General features: G+C 38.6%; 1 protein-coding gene across 4 annotated transcripts in view; it reads right to left on the bottom strand.

Annotated features, from left to right (window-relative positions):
- LOC5566834 overlaps positions 1-27,022 on the bottom strand; it is a 310,372-nt gene that overhangs the window by 258,799 nt on the left and 24,551 nt on the right. For all 4 annotated transcript variants that reach the window (XM_021842417.1, XM_021842416.1, XM_021842415.1 and 1 more), the window contains one exon: positions 15,191-15,949. The gene's annotated coding sequence lies outside the window, so the exon portion shown is untranslated. The remainder of the gene's footprint in view (positions 1-15,190; positions 15,950-27,022) is intronic.

Raw genomic sequence — 27,022 nt, forward strand, 5'->3', positions numbered from 1 at the left:
CAAGAATCATATGCTGATATAGTGATAGGATGTAAAAAGTTCATCAACGCCAGGGGCTTGCATATTTTCGAAGTGTTTAATAATAGTTCTCACTTCTTCAAAATCAGTTGACCAGGAATTGTCAATAACGTCCTCTTAATTGAGAACGCTTTCAAAATTCTAAGTAACTTAATATTAAATTGGACTAGTGAGCCCTTTTTCAAAATTGTTGTTTCTTAATTAAGATAAAAGTTTTATTTCTTAATTTAGTTTTGCAGATCCATCAAGTGTACTATCATTATATGTTTTATGTGTACCGTTTTGTCTCAAATTCCGAACAGACTCATATTCCGAACACTCGTTTTTTGTATGGCGATTTGGTTGAAATGTTTCGCTGAAATATGTCACCAAATAACAAGGAAATGGCAGTCAAATGCAATTCAATTTAAACGTCTCCAATATAATTTGTACCGCGGGAGTAGTGATGATTCTCTAGTTTGAGACCAGTAGAATTAGCTCAGATCGATTTATTTGTGAAATTATTAATTTGAATACGGTTTATTCGTGCTGTTCGGAATTTGAATCAAGGTCTTCGGAATATAAGACAGAATCAACACAGTGTTCGGCATTTGAATCAAAATGTCGTCCCATGCTTTTACGTAAAAACAATACTAAAACTAATTAAATCAACATTATTATCGGTACACCCACCAGCTAACAGTTGGGTTTTGCGAAGAAATTAACATTTACACAAATATCAGCTAATTTATGTCAATCAGATGCATTTGAAGTCACTGTTGGCCTTAAGTGTTCGGAATATGAGTCAAAACGGTATTCCAATAGGCTCTGAAATAATTGAAAGAGGAGCTGATAGCTTTACGAATCATTTCATGGGATTGATTTGAAATGTAACAGGCACGTGATCAGAATCAAAATCAACGTGAGTAACCAGTTGGCTACAATGGTGACTAAAATCGGCTTCTGAATTATGACCCGCAGCACAAAACGGTTGAGCAGCCCTGCTCTAACTGATGGGGCTCCACTGCAGGGGTAAGCGTCGAGATGTGAACGAGGTCGCACTTGCAGGAAGAGAAAACACTCGTTTCGCTTCTAGATGATGTTTGTTTATATTAGCATAATAAACTTTTTCCCATTATGAGCCAGTAGCGCTGGATGGCATATCTATAAGTTTTACTGTAAGGTGGCTGAGAGGACATCCTTGGCAGAAGATATTCATCTGAATATTTGAACACAGAGAGATGCTATTTGATCGAATGCCTTTTAGTTATACTGGAAAATAATGTTCTGGAGTCACAAACTTGGAGTCAAAAACTTGGAACTGTAACGAAAGTTGTATTATAATTTCTGTAGCTCATACAGCAAAGCATAGATTATAATTCGTGTCGTATTGTCTGCCAATCACTTACGTCGTTAATGTTGCGTTAAATTATATTCAAACATGAAGTAACGGGATTGGTTTATTTTTTGAATAAACTATTTACTTTTTGCTGTGCAGAATATTTACAACTTTACTGCAAAACAACTAGCTTTCCAGTAACAGCAGGTATTCTCATGCAGTTTAGTCATTTTGAGGAAAATACATCTAATGGAAGCTGTAAGCAGTAATTGACTGTAAGCATCATCTTTTGAAATAATAATCTTCTTCACCTACTTGACATTACGTCCTCACTGGGACAAAGCCTGCTTCTCAGCATAATTTTTAATGCGCACTTTCACAGTTATTAACTGAGAGCTTTCTTTACCAAAATTGCCATTTTTCGCATTTGCATATCATATGGCAGGTACGATGATACTTTATGCCCAGAAAAGTCAAGGAAATTTCCTTTGCGAAAGAATCCTGGACCGACCGGGAATCGAACCCAGACACCTTCAGAATAGCTCGTTCCATGCTTATAATAACCCATTTTAATCCTGGCAATTTTATGTTTATGTAATATTCAAACAAACTCTGGATGGTTCGTCTCTAAGAGTGTTGAAATAAATCCTTATTCCTATTTCATATACTTTTTACATACATATACCTTTATATTTTCATCATTACTAAATAACCTTTGAATAGTTTGACATTATGAATATCGACAAACTGAACCAGAAGTGTTTTTTACCTTACCCATGGATCGCATCATTGACTGTAGTGTATAAGAAATGAATGTAATGATTGAAATAATACTACGCAATAATGAAAGTAATAATCTACTCTGACCCCTTTCTGGTGATGGTTGAACTGCGTTCAAAATTATCCGTCTTAAACAATTTTAGGACCAATTACCGCTTAGGAATAATCTAGAACGCTGTGAACAACCGGATATGCGCAACAGCTTTGCTTTAGGATTTATTAGGGAAGAAGCATTGGTTTTGGCCAGTCTAAGTCTAAGTCTAATTGAAATATTTTTAAAAAGTTCTATATGTACCACAAACAGGTCAAATGAAAGCCATTAATCCAGATTATGTATGGAAAATATCTAAACTAAGCAAAAAAGTTTTCCGCGTTCAAAATCGCAATGGTCAATATACATTATACCGTTTTGTCTCAAATTCCGAACAGACTCATATTCCGAACACTCGGATTTTGTATGGCGAATTTGTTGAAATGTTTCGCTGAAATATTTCACCAAATAACAAGGAAATGGCAGTCAAATGCAATTCAATTTTAACGTCTCCAATATAATTTATACCGCGGGAGTAGCGGAATTTGGGGCAAGTGTGCCACCTTAAGCAAATTGTTCTCTAACTTTGCCTAAAGCTTATACAATCCACCAATTTAGCCTCATGATGTTATTTTCACATCTTTTCATAACCACTGTGCCATTTAAAAAGAAAATAATTTCAAAAAGTATTAGTTTTGGAGCTTCTCAAATTTCATCCAAAATAACCTATTTTTCGACACTGTGGGGCAAGTGTGCCACCCATTTTCTCTATTTCCTATTAATATTATTTACAAAGCAGACGTTTATCGATAATTTAAAAAATAATTTCAAGTTTACCGTAATAAGGGGATGCTTTATAACAAGGCTCAAACAATGTGTAACTCCCTATTACTCAATTCGAATAACTAAAATGGTTATTTTTGTCTCCATATAATACAATATATGTATTACCCTTATATAACGGCGAAAATTTAGAATATTAAACTAGATCAGCACAAAATAACGGTAAAATATTGATGTAGATATGTAAAACGATACTTTATAAGCCGAAAAATATGTTATTATTCAATATTTTGAGGAAAAAATCACTTTTGGGGGTAAAAATGTCAGTTATTCCCCTACTATACTTCAGAAACTACTACTGGTGCCTCATTTTGGTTTATTATGATGATTTTGTTGATGATGTTTACATTTTTATAAATTTCACTCGAACAATTTTTATTTACCAAATAGGTGGCACACTTGCCCCAATAAGTATACGTTTCAACCAAACTGGATTTCGTATGTAAAACTAAATACATTTTTCGTTCAAATGCCACAATAACTTACACATTGGAATAGTTTCATGATGTATAGTACGTTAGAAAATTCTATTAATAATTTACCTTTCACCATGCTATTTACAAACAACGAAATCTTATAAAAATCCTCTCAAATATGGTTGTGTTTGCACAAGTTTATTATATTAATTGCGCGGAAGCTTTTCTAGCTTAATAGTTTCTGGTTGGTAGGAACACTTGTAAGCAACGAGCCAATCAGAGTCAAGCAAATGTTGCGCACAGTGCTTGGATCAATTATCGTTACACTACCTTCCTCCTCTAGGAAGAAAAAATATATGAATTTTTGAAGTTAATTTTTTCAACGAGAAAATTCATAATCATTTTTTTTTTCTTAATTCTAATCGGAACCGAAATGTGCTCCCATTTGGAGACTTTTACAATTTGACAAATGCTCCGTTTAAGATTTCGAAGACTTTCAAACCAAATCTGCTTCTATTCTAATTAGAAGACTTCAATCATTAAGTGCACTGCTTTAAATGTACTTCATACAGCAGATACAAATCGTAATGATGTAATAAGCGAAGTATATAAAGATATAATCTTGGTGCTTCCTTTTTTTGCGAAGACTTTTATAGTAATTACCAACTAAATGGGGCGAATATCCTGAATCGAATAATTCCCTAAGAATTTTCCTTGCATATCTGATAAATCATACGTATTACTACCAGTTCTACAAATAACACGACACTGCGTAAACAGAGGAGCTAGTTTTGCACAAAAATTGTCAGAAGCTTTTGATAGACAATAATTTTTTTTCCAAACAATATCACCGGCTCGAAATACGGTTAAATTTTTACTCCGGGTATTATAGTAATGACTTTGACGATTGTACGCTGCTGATAGCTCTCGTTCAACGATTTCTTTTATTTTGTTGAACATCTGAAACCGATCACTCATTTCATCCGAATCATCTGATGTCTCGGTAGACATTTCTTGGTATTGTTTACCGTATTTGATGTGGTTTCGACCGAAAAGAACAAAATATGGAGACAGTTTAATGGATTCATGTACGCTTGTATTAATGGAGTATTCTATCATGGGAATATTACGATCCCAATCCTTGTGCGATGCGTTTTCTCCTAACGAGGCACGAATCGAGGAAACTACTACCTTTATTCACGCATTCTGCGGGATTGTTCTGGGAATGATAAACAGCGTTCTTGTGATGTTCGACACCATATTTCAGTAGAAAATTTTTAAATTCCTTACTAATGAATTGACTCCCATTGTCAGATATAATGGTCTGCGGGACACCAAATTTCAAGAAAATGTGTCGCTCAATGAAATCACACATCCGGGAGGTATCTGCTTTTCGCATGGGGTGTAAAAATACAAATTTAGAATACCAATCTGATACTACAAACAAAACAGTGTTCCCACTTTTGGAAAGCGGTAAAACGCCAACGAAATCCATTGATATAACTTGGAAAGGATGATTCGCTACTTTGGGCTGACCCATTGGAGCACGCGAACTCACGTTTAGGGGCTTTGAGGCTTTACAAACAGAACATAATCGAATGTATTCTTTGATCTCGTTACGCATATCCTTCCAAAAATAATTTTCCGAGATGCGATTGATTGTTTTAGTGACTGCTAAATGTGCGACCTCATCATGGTTCATCCGTAAGATTTCCAATTTTTGATCAGGCGGAACAACAAGCTTCCAATTGTAAAGTAATCCTAAATTCGATTTTTGGTAACGATAGAGCTTACCATCGCGGATCTGAAATTCTCGCGATTGCGTGGGATCCTCCTGAATCAGCTTGAACAGCTCATTGTACCATGTCTGGTATTTATCACCTACGCTGATTTCCATAACGCAACTGATAGCCCTAGATAACGCGTCCGGCACGATATTGTGTCTACCCTTTCTGTGAACGACTTCATAATTATATCCTTGTAATTTCAAAGCCCATCTGCCAAGTCTACCAGCAGGGTCTTTGAGATTCATAAGCCATTTGAGTGACTCATGATCAGTAATTACGGTGAATTTAACACCATCGATATAAAGCCTAAATTTTTCTACTGCGTACAATACAGCTAAACATTCTCTTTCGGTGCTACTATACTTTCTCTCCGCGGCGGACAGTTTTTGACTCATATATGCGATCACTTTTTCACCATCGGTATGGTTTTGCCAAAAAACGGCCCCTACACCTACATCCGAAGCATCGCATTGAACGTAAAATTCGAGATTGTAGTTCGGACACGAGAGGAGAGGAGCTGAGCACAGAGCGCTCTTAAGCTCTAGAAAAGCTTTATTAGCTTCGTTACTCCACACAAATTTTCGTTTCGGCAATTTCAGAAGCTCTGTGATAGGCGCGATCAATGTAGAGAAATCCCGAATAAATCGACGGTACCAATTTACCAAGCCGACGAGTCGCCGAACCTCTTTTACCGACGTCGGTGGCGGAAAATCGACTATTGCTTTGATTTTATCCGGATCCGTACGAATACCATCTTGATCGACTACGAAACCTAAGTATTTAACTGCTGGAGCACAGAACTGCGATTTATTCACGTTAATGGAAAGTTGTGCTGCTCTCAATCTCTTCGCGATCTCTCGGAGAACCTCGATGTGTTTTTCGAAAGTATCTGTGGCTACAATTACGTCATCTAAGTACACGAAAGCAAAGGGTTGGAGATCTACTCCGAGCACCTTGTCCATCAGACGACATTGTGTCTGGGGCGCATTATGAAGCCCGAAAGGCATTACGACAAATTCGAAAAGTCCACGACCTGGCACGGTGAAAGCTGTTTTTTCACGTGAACTGCGCTCTAATGGAATTTGCCAAAATGCATCTTTAAGATCAATTTTGGAAACATATCGAGTACCGAACCAAGGATTCCCGCGATATGAGGCAAAGGATAAGCATCTTTCTTAGTAACGTTATTCAATTTTCGCGAATCTAAGCACAAACGCACACTACCGTCGGGTTTTTTAACTGTTACTATTGGGTTAGACCATGGACTGGTGGAAGGCTGAATCACACCCAAATTCAGCATACGGTTCAACTCTTTGTCTATCTCTTTTTGCACGTATGGAGAAACAGGATAGTATTTTTGCTTAATCGGGTCACTATTACTGGTGTCTATAAAATGTTCTAAAACTGATGTACGCGTTAAATTCCCTTCAGTATAAGGCAGAAACTCTTTTATAACTGCATCAAGTTTCAGCTGTTGTTCAGGAGTGCAGGAGTAGATTTTGGGCTCATTTCCAGACGGATGTTTAGTTTCAACAGTGCAAATATCACTGATTGTAGCCGGAGCGATCTTGAAAGAGTTCCAAAAGTCGATACCTAACACAAGAGGATTAGCAACAGCCTCTGAAAGAACCGTCAAAACGATCTCTGTTTTCCCCTTGAATGTGTAGGGAACGTAAGCACAATGTGAAATGCCATGGACTGATCCATCAGCAGTAGCTATTGAGGAATCAATTTGAAACAAACAAAGGTCCAATTGTTTCGCGAAATCGTAACACCCATTGCCTAGAATCGAAATGGAGGCACCCGAATCTAACAATCCTATCATTTGTTTTCCAAAAACTTCTACACTCGCGTATGGACGATTGTCTTGTGGCTGATAAACAATTTCTGAAATCTGGGGCAGGGAGAGATTCAAAAGCACTGCGGAACCAAGCGGTCTCTCTACTGCCTTGATTCCGCTTGACGGTTTCCCGTACAATTGGGGCAAGACTGTAAAGTTTTACCTTCAAAACCACAGCGATGGCAAAAGAACTTCTTCGGTTGTTGGCAGTTACGCCAATGATGGCCAGCATTTTTGCAATTAAAACATTTACCAGCAAATTGTCTAATCACGAAACAATCTGCCATCGATTGAGAGAGTTGAGCTACATCTGGGTCTTCGTTTACCACCGATGGTGGGCATGGTTGTACTGGTGATGAAACTACATTCCAATCAACAGGCCTAGTCTGTGACGCTAACTGCGATGATGTATAGGGATCGTATCTGGCTACCTGATCAGGTTTGTATCCACAACCATGTGCACAAAAGACATTATTGTTAGATGGATTGAAAATTTGGGAACAATAGGCAGTCTCATTTTGTTCTACTCGCAAAGGTCGAATACTGGCCTGCTTATCAACCGGTGAACAATGAGCAGTCTCGAAATTATTCAATTCCGATCGCACGTTTGTTCGATTTGAACAAAAACCCATTGTGCAAGGCTGAGAACTAACAGCCCTATTAGGAGCTGCTTGAGATTACAAACGAGGAATAGACATATCATGGCGGTTATGAAACAATGGGGAATTTTCTGAGTCTCTGGATTGCCTATCGACATTTTGTTCAGAGTGATCGATTCGGTTCTGAGTGAATTGTGAAAATGGATTAACGGCAGAATCAAAGCTAACCTCATTTACACGGGGTTTAGCCACGTAAGCTCGGCCCTGTAGAGAAGGCTCAGCTAGAGGAAGCTGACTCATTTTCCTGCGCCTTAAAATTTCCCTACTTCTTTCTAGACCCTCACAAAATCGTCCTAAATCCGCAACGGTTTCAATTCGACACTCTGGGATTCTGTTTAGGTAAAAATCGTCTAGGTTCCTGATTAGGTATTCTAACTTCACCTCGTCAGTCTTACGTCTGTTCAATTTCTGAAATAATAACTCCATGCAAGCGTAATAGATCCCGAAACTTTCTCCTGGTTGTTGTATTCGCGATTGTAATTGTCTTTCGATCAAATAATCATTGTCAGCCTTTGTAAACTGCTGAATAAACTCCCTTTTCAAAGGCGACCACGCGAGAAACCGGTCTTTAAATGCACGATACCAAATTAACGGATTACCGCCGAGCAATTCACCGAAGCTCTCATAAAGCTCTAAACGCGAAACGCGATATAATGCAGCTTTCCGTTCAACCGAATCGATGAAATCGGTTACGGTCAAACTACCGTATTCGTTATCAAATCCAATTCCCCATTTCGTTGGTGGCACATATCGCATATTTCGGTGTATACCGGCACCAGCTTCAAAATCATCAAAGTTCATATCGTTTATCAAACCATCGATTGATCGGTTATTCTGCTCCATCCTGTACACAATACACAAAATAATTACTTCTAAACAGAACACAAACTAATTGGGTGAGAATTCTAAAAAAATCTACCGGGACACGGCCTCGAGCCCCACGTTGGGCGCCAAATTGTAACGTTTCTTCCCGGTGGGACCACAAAAACCTCCAGCAAAACAACGAATGCCCGAAACAATAAAAATATCGTTGGAAAAATCTCAGCTTAAGCGCCAATCCAAAAGTTGGATTGCCGAAATTTCGCTTTAGGATGCCTGCTAGCTGTCGGCCAGTCGTAGGTCCGACCACACTCGATTCTATAGAGAAATTTGCTCAAAACACCGTCGCACATAAAAATCAAAATACAATCACTTCTTGAGAAAAACTACTGTATTAACCGAAAGTGTTCTCACCCACATTAACTATTGCTTATATTGGCCAATTTAAACGAAAAATAACTGTAATGCTAATTCACAATTTTGATCTTATCATACTAGGTGATACTGATACTACGCGCAAACCATTTGCCAGGAAAATCAAGAGTTCGTGCACAAATACTGGCTTTTCATTTCTTCATGCATGCTTTTTCATTTATCTGTTTCACCGACCACCTATCCGCCCTGGGCAGGAACCGTCAGCAACCACATCCAACGATGCTCTGCTCTGGTCAGCCGCTTAGAAGTCGGATCGTCGGATCAGTCGAAATGCGCCCAAATATCGGTGGACACCGGTGGGGTGGCAACTGTATAAGAATATTTTTTTCAGTAACTCTTCTTCTGGTTTCATTGCAATGAAAATTACAGATTGAAAACCAGGCCCTTAGCGAATTAATCCACCTCGGTGCCGTCGGCTTGATTGTGCTCTGCCCCGCAGGCTGGTTGGCGTTCGACTGGACGAACTGCGTCTCTGGTCAGCTTGCGCACGGTTGCTGGACACACAACCACTTCGGCTTCGCAGGTAGGGTTTTCTGCTCTGGCTGGAGACTTCTGGATCGAACTGATCTTCGTCACGGGTTTGCACAAAATACTCATGGTTTGCGTATTTGCAGCCTCTATTTATATTAATTGCGCGGAGGCTTTTCTAGCTTAATAGTTTCTGGTTGGTAGGAACACTTGTAAGCAACGAGCCAATCAGAGTCAAGCAAATGTTGCGCACAGTGCTTGGAACAATTATCGTTACACGCTGTGAACAACCGGATATGCGCAACAGCTTTGTTTTAGGATTTATTAGGGAAGAAGCATTGGTTTTGGCCAGTCTAAGTCTAAGTCTAATTGAAATATTTTTAAAAAGTTCTATATGTACCACAAACAGGTCAAATGAAAGCCATTAATCCAGATTATGTATGGAAAATATCTAAACTAAGCAAAAATGTTTTCCGCGTTCAAAATCGCAATGGTCAATATACATTATACCGTTTTGTCTCAAATTCCGAACAGACTCAAATTCCGAACACTCGGATTTGGTATAGCGAATTTGTTGAAATGTTTCGCTGAAATATTTCACCAAATAACAAGGAAATTGCAGTCAAATGCAATTCAATTTTAACGTCTCCAATATAATTTATACCGCGGGAGTAGCGGAATTTGGGGCAAGTGTGCCACCTTAAGCAAATTGTTCTCTAACTTTGCCTAAAGCTTATACAATCCACCAATTTAGCCTCATGATGTTATTTTCATATCTTTTCATAACCACTGTGCCATTTAAAAAGAAAATAATTTCAAAAAGTATTAGTTTTGGAGCTTCTCAAATGTTATCCAAAATAACCTATTTTTCGACACTGTGGGGCAAGTGTGCCACCCATATGGGGCAAGACGGCCACCGAATGAACATCGCATGTAATTTTACTTTTAATGAAATTTTCTCTATTTCCTTTTAATATTATTTACAAAGCAGACGTTTATCGATAATTTAAAAAATAATTTCAAGTTTACCGTAATAAGGGGATGCTTTATAACAAGGCTCAAACCATGTGTAACTCCCTATTACTCCATTCGAATAACTAAAATGGTTATTTTTGTCTCCATATAATACAATTTATGTATTACCCTTATATAACGGCGAAAATTTAGAATATTAAACTAGATCAGCACAAAATAACGGTAAAATATTGATGTAGATATGTAAAACGATACTTTATAAGCCGAAAAATATGTTATTATTCAATATTTTGAGGAAAAAATCACTTTGGGGGGAAAAAATGTCAGTTATTCCCCTACTATACTTCAGAAACTACTACTGGTGCCTCATTTTGGTTTATTATGATGATTTTGTTGATGATGTTTACATTTTTATAAATTTCACTCGAACAATTTTTATTTACCAAATAGGTGGCACACTTGCCCCAATAAGTATACGTTTCAACCAAACTGGATTTCGTATGTAAAACTAAATACATTTTTCGTTCAAATGCCACAATAACTTACACATTGGAATAGTTTCATGATGTACAGTACGTTAGAAAATTCTGTTAATAATTTACCTTTCACCATGCTATTTACAAACAACGAAATCTTATAAAAATCCTCTCAAATATGGTTGTCTTTGCACAAGTCGATGTAAATACGTGAAAAATAGAACAATTTTCATCATATTTTGATCATTGTATTGTGAACTATAAGGGAACGTATTGTTAAGCTCAAAGAGAAAATATGTACTGTAGTTTTTATAAAAAGCAGGGGTGGCACACTTGCCCCTATGGCACACTTGCCCCAAAGTCCGCTAGTAATGATTCTCTAGTTTGAGGCCAGTTGAACAAGCTCAGATAAATTTCATTGCGAAATTATTCATTTGAATTCGATTTATTCGTGCTGTTCGGAATTTGAATCAAGGTGTTCGGAATATGAGACAGAATTTACACAGTGTTCGGCATTTGAATCAAAATGTTGTTTCATACTTTTACGTAGAAACAATACTAAAACTAATTGAATCAACATAATTATCATCTTTATCATCGGTTCCTTAATTGGTTTATCGTTTCATATGATTCTTATGATTGGCCAAATGAGATAACAGTATAGATTTTAAGGAAAATTAATTGTTCACATAAGTATTTAAATGAATTCAGTCGAATAAATTAACAAAGCTCTATTATGTGAGTGATTTTTACTATGCACACAATGAATCATGCTGATTTGCTTTCTAGCACAATGCTTCATCAACTATGGCTATAATTAGCACTATGGATGAAACCAGTGCTTCTGCCCAGTGCCATTGCGTACGGTTGGCCAGGCTAGTAGCTTTTGGGAGACGCCATAATATGTATCGTTAAGAAATTCCTTAGCGTAGTAAAGAAAAATTTAAACAATTTCTAATTCGCTTCAAAAATCATTTGATCTTCAGGATAGTTCCCCTACAATAATTTTTAAATTAAACATTAGAGTTTGTATAGTTTCTTGCTAATTCTCCAAGTCATCTTCCGTGTATTGCTTGTTATATCTTCCTTGTTAAATTGGAAGTTCCTAATGAGAAGCAATAAGGAAATACTTAAATAAACTTACTAAGAATTACATCAAGTACAAACAAAGACTTTTTGAAAACCCAAAACAAAATAAAAATATCTTTTGAGCGTATGTGAAAGTTATTGCGTAACAGTTTTTTTCAAGCACAATCTCACTGAATCAGTTCTGACAAAATCAAGTAAAAAAAAACACATACATAATTATTACAGAAGATCCTTAACAGACATCACAATAATTATAGCCAAAGTTTCACAACTCATTCGAAAATCAATAACTAATTACTGAGGCGTCCGATTTGAAAACGGTCTTCGGCAAAGTTGTAGCTGACTATTGTATCTCACAGTATCAACGTAGTTCTAATTCCCAAGTGCACATGGGCAAACACTATGACCGATTGAATGAACTGCTTGCTTTTCCCATAGTAATTCCCATATAAACTTCAAAGGGCTTGTGTAGTCTCAGTTTTCATCCGAATGAGCTCAAATTTTGGGAGGACACTCAGAATCCCAAAGAGGAGCGCATCGAGCTAGACGGTTTGACCAACTGGAGGCTAGCAGCCATGGATCGAGTTTGTTGGCGTGACATTGTGTCGCAGGTCATGTCTTGAAGGACGTAGTGCCATCAAAAGTAAAGTAAGTATATGCATAAATTATAGCTATAGCAGCATGGTTACTTCGAAACTTTACGAAAACCATAATCACATACAAATTTGCATCATGAAAACAAAATTAACTTAGGGGCAACCAAAGGGCATTTTTTCAAAAGCGCCATGAGACCACGCTACGGCTCTGCATCTGCCCTACTAGAATAGGATGAGGAACAACAATGCTGTTGATAGTAGCGTCAGGTAAAGTCGGTGGAACGATTGATTCTACGATGAAATAACGGAAGTATTTTCAAAAGCACAACGTGAGACGCTTATAAGGATAGAAACGAACTTGAAATTGATTGAAAGGTTGAAAACACCTGATCGGTACTGAGGTCACAAACAATCAGGATCAAGGCAACGGAAGAAAATCTTTACGTCAATACTACGGACGATGGACAAATGGACACTTTGAGGGAGGTTATGCTTGCCAAAGCAGCAGATAAGGACGATATCGGAGCTGATTTCATCAAGATGGGCCCAAAAAAGCCGGCCATTTGTTTGCACCGTCTGATACGCACAAAGAGGTGACATACTTCATCTGCAAGAAATACGACATGTTAGATTGTGAGAACTTCCGAGCGATCACTATCCTAAATGCGGCATATAAGTGTTATGTCAGATTATCATATGTCGTTTGTCACCTATAATAAACGAGTTCATGGCAAGTGATCAAGGCGGCAGTGTTGGCTTCTTTATTTATATCTATAATGGATCAAATCTACACTGTACGGCAAACTCTTTCCCCGCTGGTGAATACTTCAAATATAATTTACAGTAAACATAGAGAAGCTTTTCAAAATTAATTTAAACAAAAGGTAGTCGTTCACCAACCCCCTGAAGGAAGCACTAGTTCTTGAAGCCGCCACCATTTGTGTGGCGCCAGTGCTGAGTAAACAAAATTTGTATATAAACAGTATTTTTGGACGAGCTGTCAAATCAGCACCGTGGATGACAGCCGTTTCAGTCCTGTGGATTTGACAGCTCGTCCAAAAATACTGTTTTAGGCACGAGACACACTAGTTTTGGAATGCGACATTCATATTTTACTTATCATTCTGATAATAAGTGCGTAGTACTTCATCTAATTTTCTGTTACTGCTAGATAATTTGACCACATTTTATTAGACACAATAGTAAACGATTATCAATAGTATAATTTTATTCTCATACGATATGTGTCGCTTCCACGCGGGGTTTTATGAGGGCAAAGCCTAAATTTTTTTAGAATGATTCGCGAACTAGGCAAAACTGACAAAATGTACACAATTTAAGAAAATATAGCGTTGAAATTGTAGCTTGATTGTCTATTCACTGCACTTGAACTTTTCCCCTATCGATAATTTAACAATTCAAAAAACGCAAATTTGTAGAAGACGAAACTTCACCTCATGCCAAACCACATACTGTATTGATTACGCCTGTGTTTTTGTTTATCAAAGTGATGGGCGCATCTGAAATCGAAATCAAAACACGGCGAGAGTAAACGGCGGCACTGCAAACAAAAAATAAACAAGGCGTACATGGCGTGCTTAATTGAAACCAGAATGTAAACACGGCGCAAAAGTAATAGGCGACACTGAAAATAATGTCGATTACAGGCTCATAACATTGGGCGATACTGGCATTCTTGAGTGCGTTTAAGGCGAAACCTTATAATATTTTTTTATCGCGAAATAGCTAGGGTTTATGAAATGTGTATTAAAGTGAAAAGGTTAAAGTTTGAGTACATTTTCTCCAATTGGGATTAAAAATTGCACATGAAAATTTCATTGGTTATTTTCTCATTGTTATTGATTTGTCAGATAGGCCCTAATCGCGAATCCCTCTCGATTTGTTTACTCAGCACTAGCGCCACACAAATGGTGGCGGCTTCAAGAACTAGTGCTTCTTTCAGGGGGTTGGTCAAATCAGCACCTTCTTCAGCACCAAATTTTTGGCTTCACTCCAGTTGTTCGTGGATGACAGCCGTTCCAGTCCTGTGTCGTTCACACATTGTTCTTTTAAAACACCGACACGTTAATGCTTCCAGTGGACGATTAGCCCTTTGAAGGAAGCACAACACTAGACAACGGACTAGCATGCAACACCCACTGGCACAGTCGAAATACGTTTCTGACGAAAAGTTTTTCCGGACTAAAGCGGGAATCAAACCCACACTCCTTGGCACGATGCGGTTAAATGCTTGGTAACACTAACCGCACGGCCACGAAGCCCACGAACATGTTAACAAAAGATAGATTAGTTGATTCCTGTCAAATTTTGTGCCGAAAATTGCTTTCAAAATTGTAAAGAACACTACCATTTTGACCAGTGAACTCATTCTTTTACACCATTATCTCAATAAAACCACTTGTTTAATTTCATGAAAAGTACTTAGCGTTAGCTACAATATTGTGGTTGTTTAATTTTCAATTGAAAAATGCTTTTAACAAATAAAGGTAAAATCCCGTTCAAGACAATAAGTTAAATAATTTTCAACGTGTAACAAAACATTCAAATCATGATTTTTAGGATAACACTACAATCAATTATAATGAGAGAAACTTGTTCACTACAAGTGAATAAACTTACCCGCTATTTCTCGACAATCCTTCAGCTAAAAAGCGTTAGAGCCGTCCGTCTTCCCCAGAAAACAGCACACCAATTTCTGGACCAAGCTCCGAAGGATAATGCAAGAGAAAATCTTTGAAAGCTCCCCTACTTTGTTCGCTCGCTGCAGTGAACTTTTGTGGGACCGCTATTATTCCGAATATTTGTCGGAGAAGAAAACCGTTTGGGGGCACTCTAATCCAACCTCAGCGAAGAAAATGTCCTCTCAGCCGTGTCGTTCTCGAGCTCTGAGACAGATTCCTGCGGGGCGATGCCATTTGTAACGTGAGCCCCTTATTATCGCTATCCTATTTCCTCGGATAAAGTCCTCACCGTCGTCCGTGATATTTATATACACAAAGGCGTGGGTGAGCTCAAATTTCCATCTGGCAGCAACGACGACAAAACGGAACAAGTCTTCAAAATCTCGACCGACTTTCGAAAGGGAACTGGTTTTAGCTATAATTACAGCGTTGTTACCATTACGTGTGCGCGAGCTTTTTTCCTTCCCCACTGACTGGATTCAAGCAACAGATTTTGAGCTCGTTCGCCGCGGAAAAGCGAAGTCTTTTCTGAATTGCAGCTCCCGGCAATTTGCTTCTGCAGAAACGAACACGGAGCTCGCACTTCAAAGCTGGAGTAATTTTTCCGCGACAACTTGGAACGAGGATATCTTGAACCACCGCAAGCAGTAGCTAACAGTCGACAGCAGGCAATGGTTCATGTGCGGTGCGAAATTGTCTGGAAAGAACAAAGTTAAACAGTAAAGAATGATTAATGTTAGACCAGTGTCGGAAGTGATTAAAATGGGGTGAATTGGCGGTTTTGTGTTTAAGTTTGAATTGAATTAAGTTGTCGCTGCTTAGCAATACTTCGAATAATTGAGAGAATTTTTAGGTTTTCTTTACATTGATGCATAGATCGGGAAAATATATAACCTTTTTCATGTTTGGAATGCAAAGCAAAAGCTTGAATCAAAAGGAAAAATGACGGATAACTTTTCTTCTTCTTATTTGCCTTACGTCTCAACAGGGACAGAGCCTGTTTCTCAGCTTCGTGTTGCACTTTCACAGTTATTAGCTGAGAAAGCTTTCTGTGCCAATGTTGTCATTTTCGCATTCATATATCGTGTGACAAGTACGATGATACTCTGGGAAGTCAAGAAAATTTCTCTCAAGAAAAGATCCTGCGACCGACCGGGAATCAAATCCAGACACCTTCAGCATGGCTTTGCTTTGTAGCCGCGGAACTGTATGAACTCTTTATATTTCGTTTCATTAACTGACTAGACTACAATTGACGGTCAATAGTAACGTTAACAATAGAATCTTTTGACGTTTTCAACAAATAATTAAATAGGGCAATTCGTCTAATGTTGAACGGCTAAAAACCTCGCCTATTGTTGAACAGTCCGTGCATTCCTCATGGCGTGTTCAACAATAAGCGAGCATTTTTTCGTTCAACAATTGGTCGGCGTTAAGTCAGAGTGGACCAAGTACAAAACTTGGGAAAATTGGATTATTCTGCCATTAGATGCAAAATAACGTTATCTCCATTTCACTTTGATCCGATTTGATGAATGTTGAAAATTGGGAGAGATATGTAACAAATTTACTCTGGATGATCAATAAAAATCAATAAAAGTATGCAGTCAGAGTGGACCAAGTGCTTTTTACCATAACAACGAAAACAATCGATGCGCTGAGAAAGTCTAGAAAATGCAAGACATTTCTAGTTATTTTCCAGATTTTTCGACATGGAATGATTCTTCTTCCCATCCATCAATAGAAACTCATAAACATGTCATAATTCGATGGATCTTATTTTGATATCTGACCATTTACCGTATTTGAGTAGGTGATCAGAAATTGCAACAATTTCTGTGCAGACAGAGTGGACCAAGTGTCAAAAAGTAAAAAACTGATTGATTATTGCATTTTTTGAGTCGATTTCAGAGTTCGATAGAAGTTTATGGTAGTTGTATGGTGTATGTATGAACTGTCCTAGAACCCGCTTATTGGACCAGTATATTTTGGTCGGTACTCAAGATTTTCACTTGGTCCACTCTGACTGAACGCATATTTGAATATTTCTAGTCTTCAACGCCCTGACCCTTCAAAACCTTAATTTCCAAGGTATCGTAATGCCACTGATTTTGAGATTGAAGATATGGATTATTGAAGAATTTACGATACTGATGTCGAAGGGTTTTGATAATATGTTCATCTTAAAGATATGCACCCAGTTTGACCACGCAACCATTAAATGATTGTTCTTTTTTTTTTTTTGAAATTGTTCAGTCAGAGTGGACCAAGTGCACATAGTCCATCAAAAAATCGTTCTATCAGAGTTTTGGATTGTGATTTTTCATGTTTATCACTTCACATTATATTGTTTGAAAGTAACACAAGGATGGGTAGAAATATTGAACCAAAATTTTACTGAGATAAAAAAAATATGAAGCGTTGAACTTTGAGCCCGTTTTTCTCAATATATGAAAAATGTCACTTGGTCCACTCTGACTTAACGCCGACCAATTGTCGAATTGGTCTAATGCGGTAATTTTTTATTTATACACAATTATCTGAGGCCAACGCTATCTTTTATGATAAAACCAAAGTGGCCCGCAGAATCGGTTAAGTTGAGAACCACTGGCCCTCAAATCCATAACAATCTCGACGGCCGTACAAAACCGTGCGGAAGACCGCAGTTTGGTGATCACTGGTCTACGCATTGAAGAGTGTCTGAATTGGTTGTTTCTGCGGAAAATTTGTAAATTTAGTTTTATTGTCACAACCTCTATTCTTTGAAGGAGAAATTCAACGTCCTTGTCTATAACCGTTGAATCCATCTCAAATAAAATCGATAATCTTAAGAGCGAGTTGCCAACAAAAGCTCGCTAGATGAAGCAAGCCACACTAAATGGCAACTTTTATTAAGATGAAACTATTCGATTATGGGAAAGAATGCTTCGCTGCTTTCTCCCGAAGGGTTTCCTCTAAAAAGGTACTGGAACAACGAACCGACACGCGACGACCCTGATGCTACTGCTCCAAAGAACAAAATCAACAAAAGTTCAACTTCGAGCATCGGAGCATTGTTTGCTAATGGCTGGAGGGAAACTACGGGGGAGGTACGCAGGAAAAATGATAGCGTCGGTGAATGTTCGGTGCTGTTTAGTTTATCTGCACCGAAAGATGACAATCCATAGCTACCATTGAGATTCATTCGAGATGTTTCTGCTGATGTTGTTTAATGTTCTTGTACAGAAAATAGAACTTTGTTATTACGTTTATATTTACTCCAGTTTTCATCCAGTCAAGAATACAATAACTGACGATAGGCATCGCACAAAGGTTTAATAAGAAATACCCAAAAGACGTTTATCCGAATGATAATTACCCGAAAATCATTTATCTGAATGCGATAGTTACCCATATGGGACATTTACCCGAACGGTATATGAAAGTGAATCAGTGATGATCTTCAGAATATCTATGGTAAACAGTTTTGGTTGGAACGGTGCAAAAAAAGATCATAATTGGATTACTTTTAAAAAATGGGCAGTTTTTGGATTTTGATCCGAATAAGCCGATCGAACCATATTCGGAGAGTGTAACAGTTCGCGAATCATAACAGTTCATGGCACATCGCATTCGAAGAGCCCTATGAATGTAAAATTTCACTCTCTCGTTTGATACGTGGCACGACAGCGTTCAAGAGCCGGAACTCCCACAGACTGCAACAGTATTTTGGATAAAATTGGTAATAACTTTCATATTTTCTGGTAATGCAGCCTTTAACAATCTAATTATTATCTATTGGATCATTTAACATCCATTTGGTTTCAAACATGGCACAAAAATGGAAAGTATTCGCCTCTGATTCTTGATCAGAATGAGAGCGGGTCAGCGAATGTTACAAGTGTTGACACACAGTGATCGGCGCAAAATAGTGGGTTGTGTGTCAGTGCGCTTCGTACCTTCGTGCTGTGCGTACACGAATTCTCTCTGCTGTTGGAAGTTTTTAAAAACTACCTTAAGCAAAAAAAAAACAATACTTTTCAGTGCTAAAATTAAAAACAATACTTTTCAGTGCTACTGAAAAAGTACTGTTTGTTCCACAATTGATCGCTTTAAGATCCTTGTTTGGACCCGTGCCTTACATTTTTCGTTGGACCCGTTGGCGAAAGCTAGCGGTGGTTATCCTTCTGGACACCGTCTTGGTAAAAAACCTATCAGGAGGTAGCTTCTTCTTTCGTTTATTCACTAAAATGGTTGCAGCTACAAACAAAAGGAATCACTGAATTCACAACTTCCTTCCAAAAAGTGGGATATAAAACTGTCACTACACGTGGCAAGAATGGAAGAAAGGAGGTTTCTCCGTAATGTGAACTTTCTTCCAAGTGTGAAATGGATAATGTTAGTAATTGCATCGGAATTAGCAATCAGTTCTCTAGGCAAATTTTCCGAACACCAAATCGAAGCAGTATCTAGCCCAGGCTTTTTGATTCAAGTGATGAAGCAAAGAGTGCCGCCTATCGTGGTCAGTTGTTCCGAATTTGGGGGAATTAGGCAGGAAATCTTAAACATGATTAGGGGAATCAAGGTTTTCTTCCAAGTCATTTTGAAAGATCTCTTAAGTGACTATAAGTCACCTGAAGTGATCAAAAATGGAATTAATGATTTATTTGGATTTTCCCCAGTTCAAGTAATCATTATGCAAAATAGAACTCAATATGGCATTTTTAGAAGGGCTTACTCAAGAATATTATTTAGTTCACTTTAATAAAAGTGATCCGAATAAAATTAAAGCTTTAGAAAGAGCAAGACTTATGTTCGATGTCCGTGTGACATGGGAACATTTTCAGAAACCTGAAGGAAATTACCAGAACTCCACTCAGTGCCGTCGGTGCCAAAAGTGGGGTCATGGTACAAAAAATTGTCGCATGGATGCTAAATGCATAATTTGTGGAGGTTCTTCTCACGCCAAGGACGTCTATCCAGTGAAGGAAGATACCACCAAGTTCATATGCTCGAATTGTGGGGGCAACCATTAGTCAAATTTTTGGGCTTGCCCTTCGCGTAGACGAGTCGTCAAGGCTAGTGCCAGGCAGATTACCAGTAATATCCGTTACGATAACGGTCGTTTCCGGAACTTCCCTGGTAGAGTATCGAAAAATGCTCAATTTTTAGTTAACGATCGCTTGATTAGGAATCATACCCATCATGTAGATCATAATCATGCTCATTCACAAACTAATTTTAATCCGTCGGGTAGCCGTTCGAATCTTTTAATTTCGAATATAATCGTAGCAGGTAATTTGAACTCCTCCCCTTTTCGTACTATGAGTATCCATTCTAATTGTTTCAAATCAAATGGAAAAAAAAACCCTGCGCCACTAGAAACTTCTACCCCGCCTCTTCGTCTACCGAGAATTCTAACGGAAAATCATTAGATAACGTACCCACTGCAAGTGATATGTCTGCCTCTGATTTTAATTTTCTAACAGAACAATTGAATCTAATTGATGCAATGTTCAAAGTCACCACTATGACTGAAGCAGTCCAAGCCGGTGTAAAATTTACTAATCAAATTGTTATTGGATTACGTTTTTGTAATGAATCCAAATAATAATTTAAATTTTTAACTTAGAATGCTCGTTCTTGAATGGTAAGGAGGACGAGTTGTTTAATTTTCTTACAGTTAATAACGTGCATATAGCAGTTATTACCGAAACGTATTTAAAACCTGGATCCAAACTAAAAAGAGATCTTAACTTTTTTGTTTATCGTAATGATCGACTTGATGTGGCATGTGGGGTGGTTGCAATTATCATTCATAGGCGTATAAAACATCAACTTTTTTCGTCATTTGAAACTAAAGTTTTTGAAACTTTAGGTGTTTCTGTTAAAACACAGCTTGGTAAAAAGAAGAAGAAAGAGGTTCGACTGATGTGAATTTTATAGCTACTGGATTCGGCACTGCAGTCTTGGGAGGAATCAAAACGATGTTTTTAGATTTTTCCCGACGTTTCGACTCAGAATCGAGTCTTCTTCTGGGGATACTGTAATTAGGGGAATGTTATTTGTTTTGTTACATGTTATGTTCGTTCACTTACATTCTACTTAATCGTTCTTCGTGTGTGTTAACAAAGTTGTGTCAAAGTTTTGGAATTTGTACATGGGCTATGAACAGACGTAAATTTAAGTTTTATAATTTAGCATGTTACTACGATAGAACCTACATATAGTATTAAGTGAAACGTAGCAACTTTTCTTTGAATTTCACTTAATATAGCCACTTTAACTGCACTACACATCTGAAGGCGGTAACGGTTGGTTCGAAGATGGTGGTTGACTTGAAATTTGACGATCTTGAAACGTGTATGTTGAATTTAAGCCACTAATATCTGTGCGATGGTTTATTGTATGTGGTGTATTAGTGATATGACACATTTCCAAAAAGGTAAGTGTATTTATGTGGTTGCTACTGTCTAATACTGTTACGCGATCCATATCGAAACGGTGGTCGTGGTCAATACAATGTTCGATAAGTGCTGTTTTCTCTTTTAGTGATAGCATGTCTGCATCTGTTTTGCTGTACCCTAACTCTGTTAATCTATTAAGTTTGTTGGTGTGTGTTTTGTGTCCGTATAATCTTGTTTTTAATCTGTTTCTTGTCATACCTATGTAGCAGTGTTGGCAGTTGCTACAAGGTATTTTGTATATTATTTTACTACGATCTAGCTTATCGATAGGGTCTTTTACAAATGTGTGGAAGCGTTGGATTGTTTTGGTTTGTCTGCATGTTATCATGATGTTGTTGTAGTCTCTGTTTAGAACCCGAATGATTCGTTCCGACAGTCCGGCGATATATGGAATGGATCGATAGATGCGGTTTGATTTCTGGTTTGTTGTTGGAATAACGATTGATGGATTTCGGGATGGAGAGTCGGTTGCTGGTTGACTGATGATTTCAGGCGTCGAGGGATTGTTGTTGACTTCGATAATTGGCTGTAGTGATGACACAGTGTTGGACCTTATTGTCGTGGACGAACATCCTCTGTTCGAGAGAGTCGATTGATTGACTGAAATTGCTGTTGGTGATTGGATGGGAAACTCTGTGATCGAGGCGGGTTGTTGCTGTCGTTGATGGTGGTTTGTTTGGTTGTTGTACAAGTGGAAGATTCTGTTGATTAGTGTTCTTGGGTATCCATTTTTGATGAGATGCTTCTGTACGATTGCCTTCTTCGCTGTGGTGTTTAGGTTGGTGGACAGAGAACAGACACGGTGTATGAAGTTTCTTGCTATGTTTACCTTGTATTTCGGTAGGTGAAAGGAATGCCAGTTTAGTATCCTTCCTGAAGCGATGGGTTTGATGAACCATTCAGTATGTAGGGATTGATCCTCCGTTCTGATGACAGTCATATCCAAGTAGGGTTATTTTCCTTCTATTTCGGTTTCGATTGTAAATTGTAACCTCTCTTCGTGGCGGTTGAACTCTTGTACAACTAATTCCATGGCATCGACAGGGATAGCAATGAAAATATCATCCACATACTTTTTCAATATTGGAATTGGAAAAGGGAGAGAGGACATAGCTTTGTCTATGACTGTGTCGAGAGCGATATCTGCGAGGATGGGCGAAAGTGGACTACCCATTGCTGTGCCGAAAATCTGTCTGAAATACTGCCCTTCAAACCTGAAAAAGCTAGCATCCATGCATAACTCGATGAGTTCGATGAACAGATCGATATTGATGTCAGTGTTGATTTCTAGCCATCTGTCCATAATAGTTTTTCTGACGAGCTCCCGAGGTGCGTTTGTGAAAAGTGACACGACATCCAGAGAAGCGATAATGTATCCATCTGGTAGCTGAATGCTTTGGATTTCCTGGCAAAATGTGAATGAATCGATGGTGCTGTATTTGCTCTTCAGCGAATCTTGCAAAATTCGAGCTACAAATTTGGACAACATGTACGTAGGAGAGGTCATGTTGGGTATTACAGGTCTGAGGGGTAGATCAGGTTTGTGGGCTTTTGGTTGGCCATAGATCCTTGGGCATACCGAATCGTGTCTGCTTATTTGCTTAGCAGTGTATTCGTCGATGAGCTTCAGATCTTTTAGTCTCTTTACTATGTTGTTGTTCTTCGATTGGAAGCTAGGTGTTGGATCTCTGCTCACTCTTACATAGGTGTCATCAACTTCTATCAGGGTCCTCATTTTACGGTTGTAATCCTCTCTGTACATTATGACGGTTCTGTTACCCTTATCTGCGGATAGGACACAAATATCGGGATATCTTTTGAGGAAGCGTGTGGTAGTGCGCGAAGCTGATGTGCAGAAGCGCACGACCGGATCATAACACTTGATGGACTGATTGAAACCGTGTATGTAGTTGCTCATTACGTTGACGATTCTGCATCTGTTTTGATCTTGCACTTGTTTACTGTGGTCTGTCTTGAGTATGCTTCCCACATCGGCCATGACGTGATAAAGTGGTACTTGTGGTATGTCGGTGTAGGGTAGAGAAAATTTTGGTCCTAGACTCAGAAGATGCAACGTTTCGTTTGGAACTTGGATAGCGGTAGCATTGAGTACGGCATTCTCGTTGAAGCTAACTAGATTATGCGATCGAGGATCTTTTCGGGTTTGAAATTTTCTCGACTTCCCAGGGCATAGAGTATCTTCGTACCTGCCACACGATATACGCATGCAAAAATGGTCATTGGCACAGTAAGCTCTCAGTTAATAACTTTGGAAGTGCTCATAAGAACACTAAGCTGAGAAGCAGGCTCTGTCCCAGTGGGGACGTTAATGCCAAGAAAAGGAATTGCATTATTCGACATATGATTGCAAATAGGGTAAATGGTTTAGGCTGGACCACTTTGAGGTATTCTCGCCCATAATCGTAGAAAATATGCTCTTTAAATACAAATCCCATAACAAGTGTTCACAGCACGTGTGATTGGCAATCTCCGATGTCAACCAAATTTTAATCAAATGTTCAATAACTAAAAACATGTTAGACGACGTTCAAGGCAGCGGAATCCCTTTTCCTGTCTGCTGTCCGAGAACTCCAAATTGTCGTATTTTCACAGCAAGCTTTTCTGGAACCTGCCCGACTATGTAAGGACTGTTCATTTTATAAAGTGGACACTTTGTTCATGCTATATCTTTTTTATTTATTGATAAAATCGTAATCGGTTTTCTGTGTATCGTTGACCTATTATTCTAAAATGCTTTGAAAATATAAAATCTTTGAAAATGCTTTTGGTTGAAGAGCTAAATGGTTTTTCCAAAAACTCTTAAAAAAAGCTGTCCGTCAAAGTTTAACATTATTTTTCGCAAAACAAAAATCCTTATTTTTATGAACAAATTGTATGTTTGTATCCTTTACTATTCTACTAAAGGTAAAGCTTTAAAAAATATCAATTATATTCCACCATTCTATGACATTAGGTAACTTTAGTGATTTACCCATTTATGGCCAAATTTGCTGATACACCATCCTTTCACTCCCAGCAAAAGAGAAAAGTAAAAAGCGTGTTCAAAACTAGTTTGGATTACTATAGAAACTATATTACTATAAACGAAAGCTAAATCGTGAGATTAAACTACAGTCTTAAGTATAAATTTTACTGTTTATGGTAGTTTTACTAAAAAGTCTCATACTTTTAAAATCATGTACGCATATTTATTGATCTACAGCAAATTGTAAACAGTTTTCTCCGAATTTTTCAATTGGTAATCTCAGAATAACGTATTATGAAAACAATATGTGGAAAATAAAATCGATTTTATTACAGCAGTGTTGCCAATTTTGATGATTGTCAATGTACTTTGATAGGTCTTCTAAGAATAAAACAATTGTGTTTCTGTTGTGCTTTGAATGTGACGTGGGGACTTACTAAGTAACTCTATGAAGGCGTAAGTTATTTTTTATAATAATACTATATTAGGACTTCCGTCAGGATGTACTTTTACACAAAAAATTCTACTCATATCAATTCCCATCAAATATAAAAAAAATTCTTTAAAAATATACGGGAAAATTGATTTTATTGTATCTGTAAAATTGTTGCTCCAAAAATAACTTGATTTTTTCCATCAGGCTTCTGATTGATGATGCTTTCGAAGAACAAGCCCTTTTTGAAAATAGAAAATATAAATTATCGAATTTTCCAGCCAATTTCTTACAATCATTGATTTTGATAACCTCAAAAAATCGACCGATCTAATCGTTGTTCCATATTCGTGTGAAATTTAATTATTTTGGAGAATTTTTATTATCACAACATTGTACAATACTAGTCGAACGATGTGCAAAAAACCGATTGAAATTTCATTGATTAATAAGAAAGATACAGCATGCACAAGGTGTCCACTTTATAAAATGAACAGTCCTTACGCACAGTGGAACTTTCAAGTACCTGCTTCACACGTCGGTCTTCGTCATTTTCCATCATGAAAAATCTAAGCCCCACACTCTCCAGTGCAAAAAATTCCTCCACGAGGTCGTGCAGCTCATGATCGGGAGACCGAACCGAGATGTGGAATAGCTGATGACTGCTTAACTGCCCAGTTTGCGCTGCGGAACTTCAATAGACCGTCCATCCAATTCTGGTTTTGGTAGCGATCGGGTTACCCTTGGCTTCTTCTCTAATCTTCCGGGTTGTCATCATGAACGAGTTTTCCAACCCGATGAGGTTCGTGGCGACAGCATTGGTGTAGCTTTGTACCGGAAGGCCTTTAAGATGCAGATACAGTTTGCAGAGTTCGCCGAAATCCAGCGATTAAACTGGATGTTCACGCTCTTGACGCTGTGAACTTCCTTCAAATCATATCGTGTGCCGTTTGCGACATCTGAAATTCGCAACTTTATCAGCTGCGCATCATCTTCCACCCCTTCAATACCACTCGTCCATTGAAGGCAGAGTGGATATGGACATAGCCAATCACTCCGAGCTCTTCAGCCACCTTCGACTCTCGACTTCTACGACGACTCGTTCTCCGCTGCTGCTATTCGACCTCTCCTGGTTGACCAGTTGGATGCCGAGGTCGGTCCAGCGATTCCGGTTGGAGGATGACTTCCGGTTCACTGGCGCCACGACGACCCAAAACTGCTTCATGATGATCGATGCTACTCGGCCTAGTTCCCGATGGTGGAGCTAGCCTACTACCGAAGACTCAAGCTGATGATACGCTACGTACTACTCAGAGTATTCCCCGGTGGTGGATCCATTCTACTCCAACGAAGATTTCCCCGGCGGCTGAAGATCTCCCGAACCGATGCTATCCGGGCAGATGCCGAGGTCGGTCTTGCGATTCCAGTGGAGAGAAACTTCCGGTTCATAAGCACCCCGACGACCATTTGCCGGTGCTATTTCGCGAATTACTCAGCTAGACCCTCAGCCTACTCCGACTCGACGTTGTTCGGCCAAGTACCAGGGTCGGTTCTGCAATTCTGGTTGGAGGATGCCTTCCGGTTTGCAGGCGCTCCGACGACTTTTAACCGATACTACGCTACGCCCGCTCTACTCGGTCTAGTCCCCGACGGAGGATCTAGCCTACTCCGATCGCTACCCGGAGCTCTCTGGTCTTCACGCCATCTCCTTTGCAGCAACGACATTATCGCCGTTATTCGCCTATTCACCGCCAGTTGCTTGCAGGCTGGCACATGTTCTGCACGATGTTGTCCGGATTTTGGACGCTTGCGGTTTCTGGCATCATCTCGCTTCGTATATCCCTGAATTAAGGGCAGTCGAATATAACATGCTCCGGTGTCTCCTCGATATTTGGACAGGCCGGA

This window comes from Aedes aegypti, chromosome 2, assembly GCF_002204515.2.
Source record: "Aedes aegypti strain LVP_AGWG chromosome 2, AaegL5.0 Primary Assembly, whole genome shotgun sequence".
In the NCBI taxonomy this organism is placed as follows: Eukaryota; Metazoa; Arthropoda; class Insecta; order Diptera; family Culicidae; genus Aedes; species Aedes aegypti.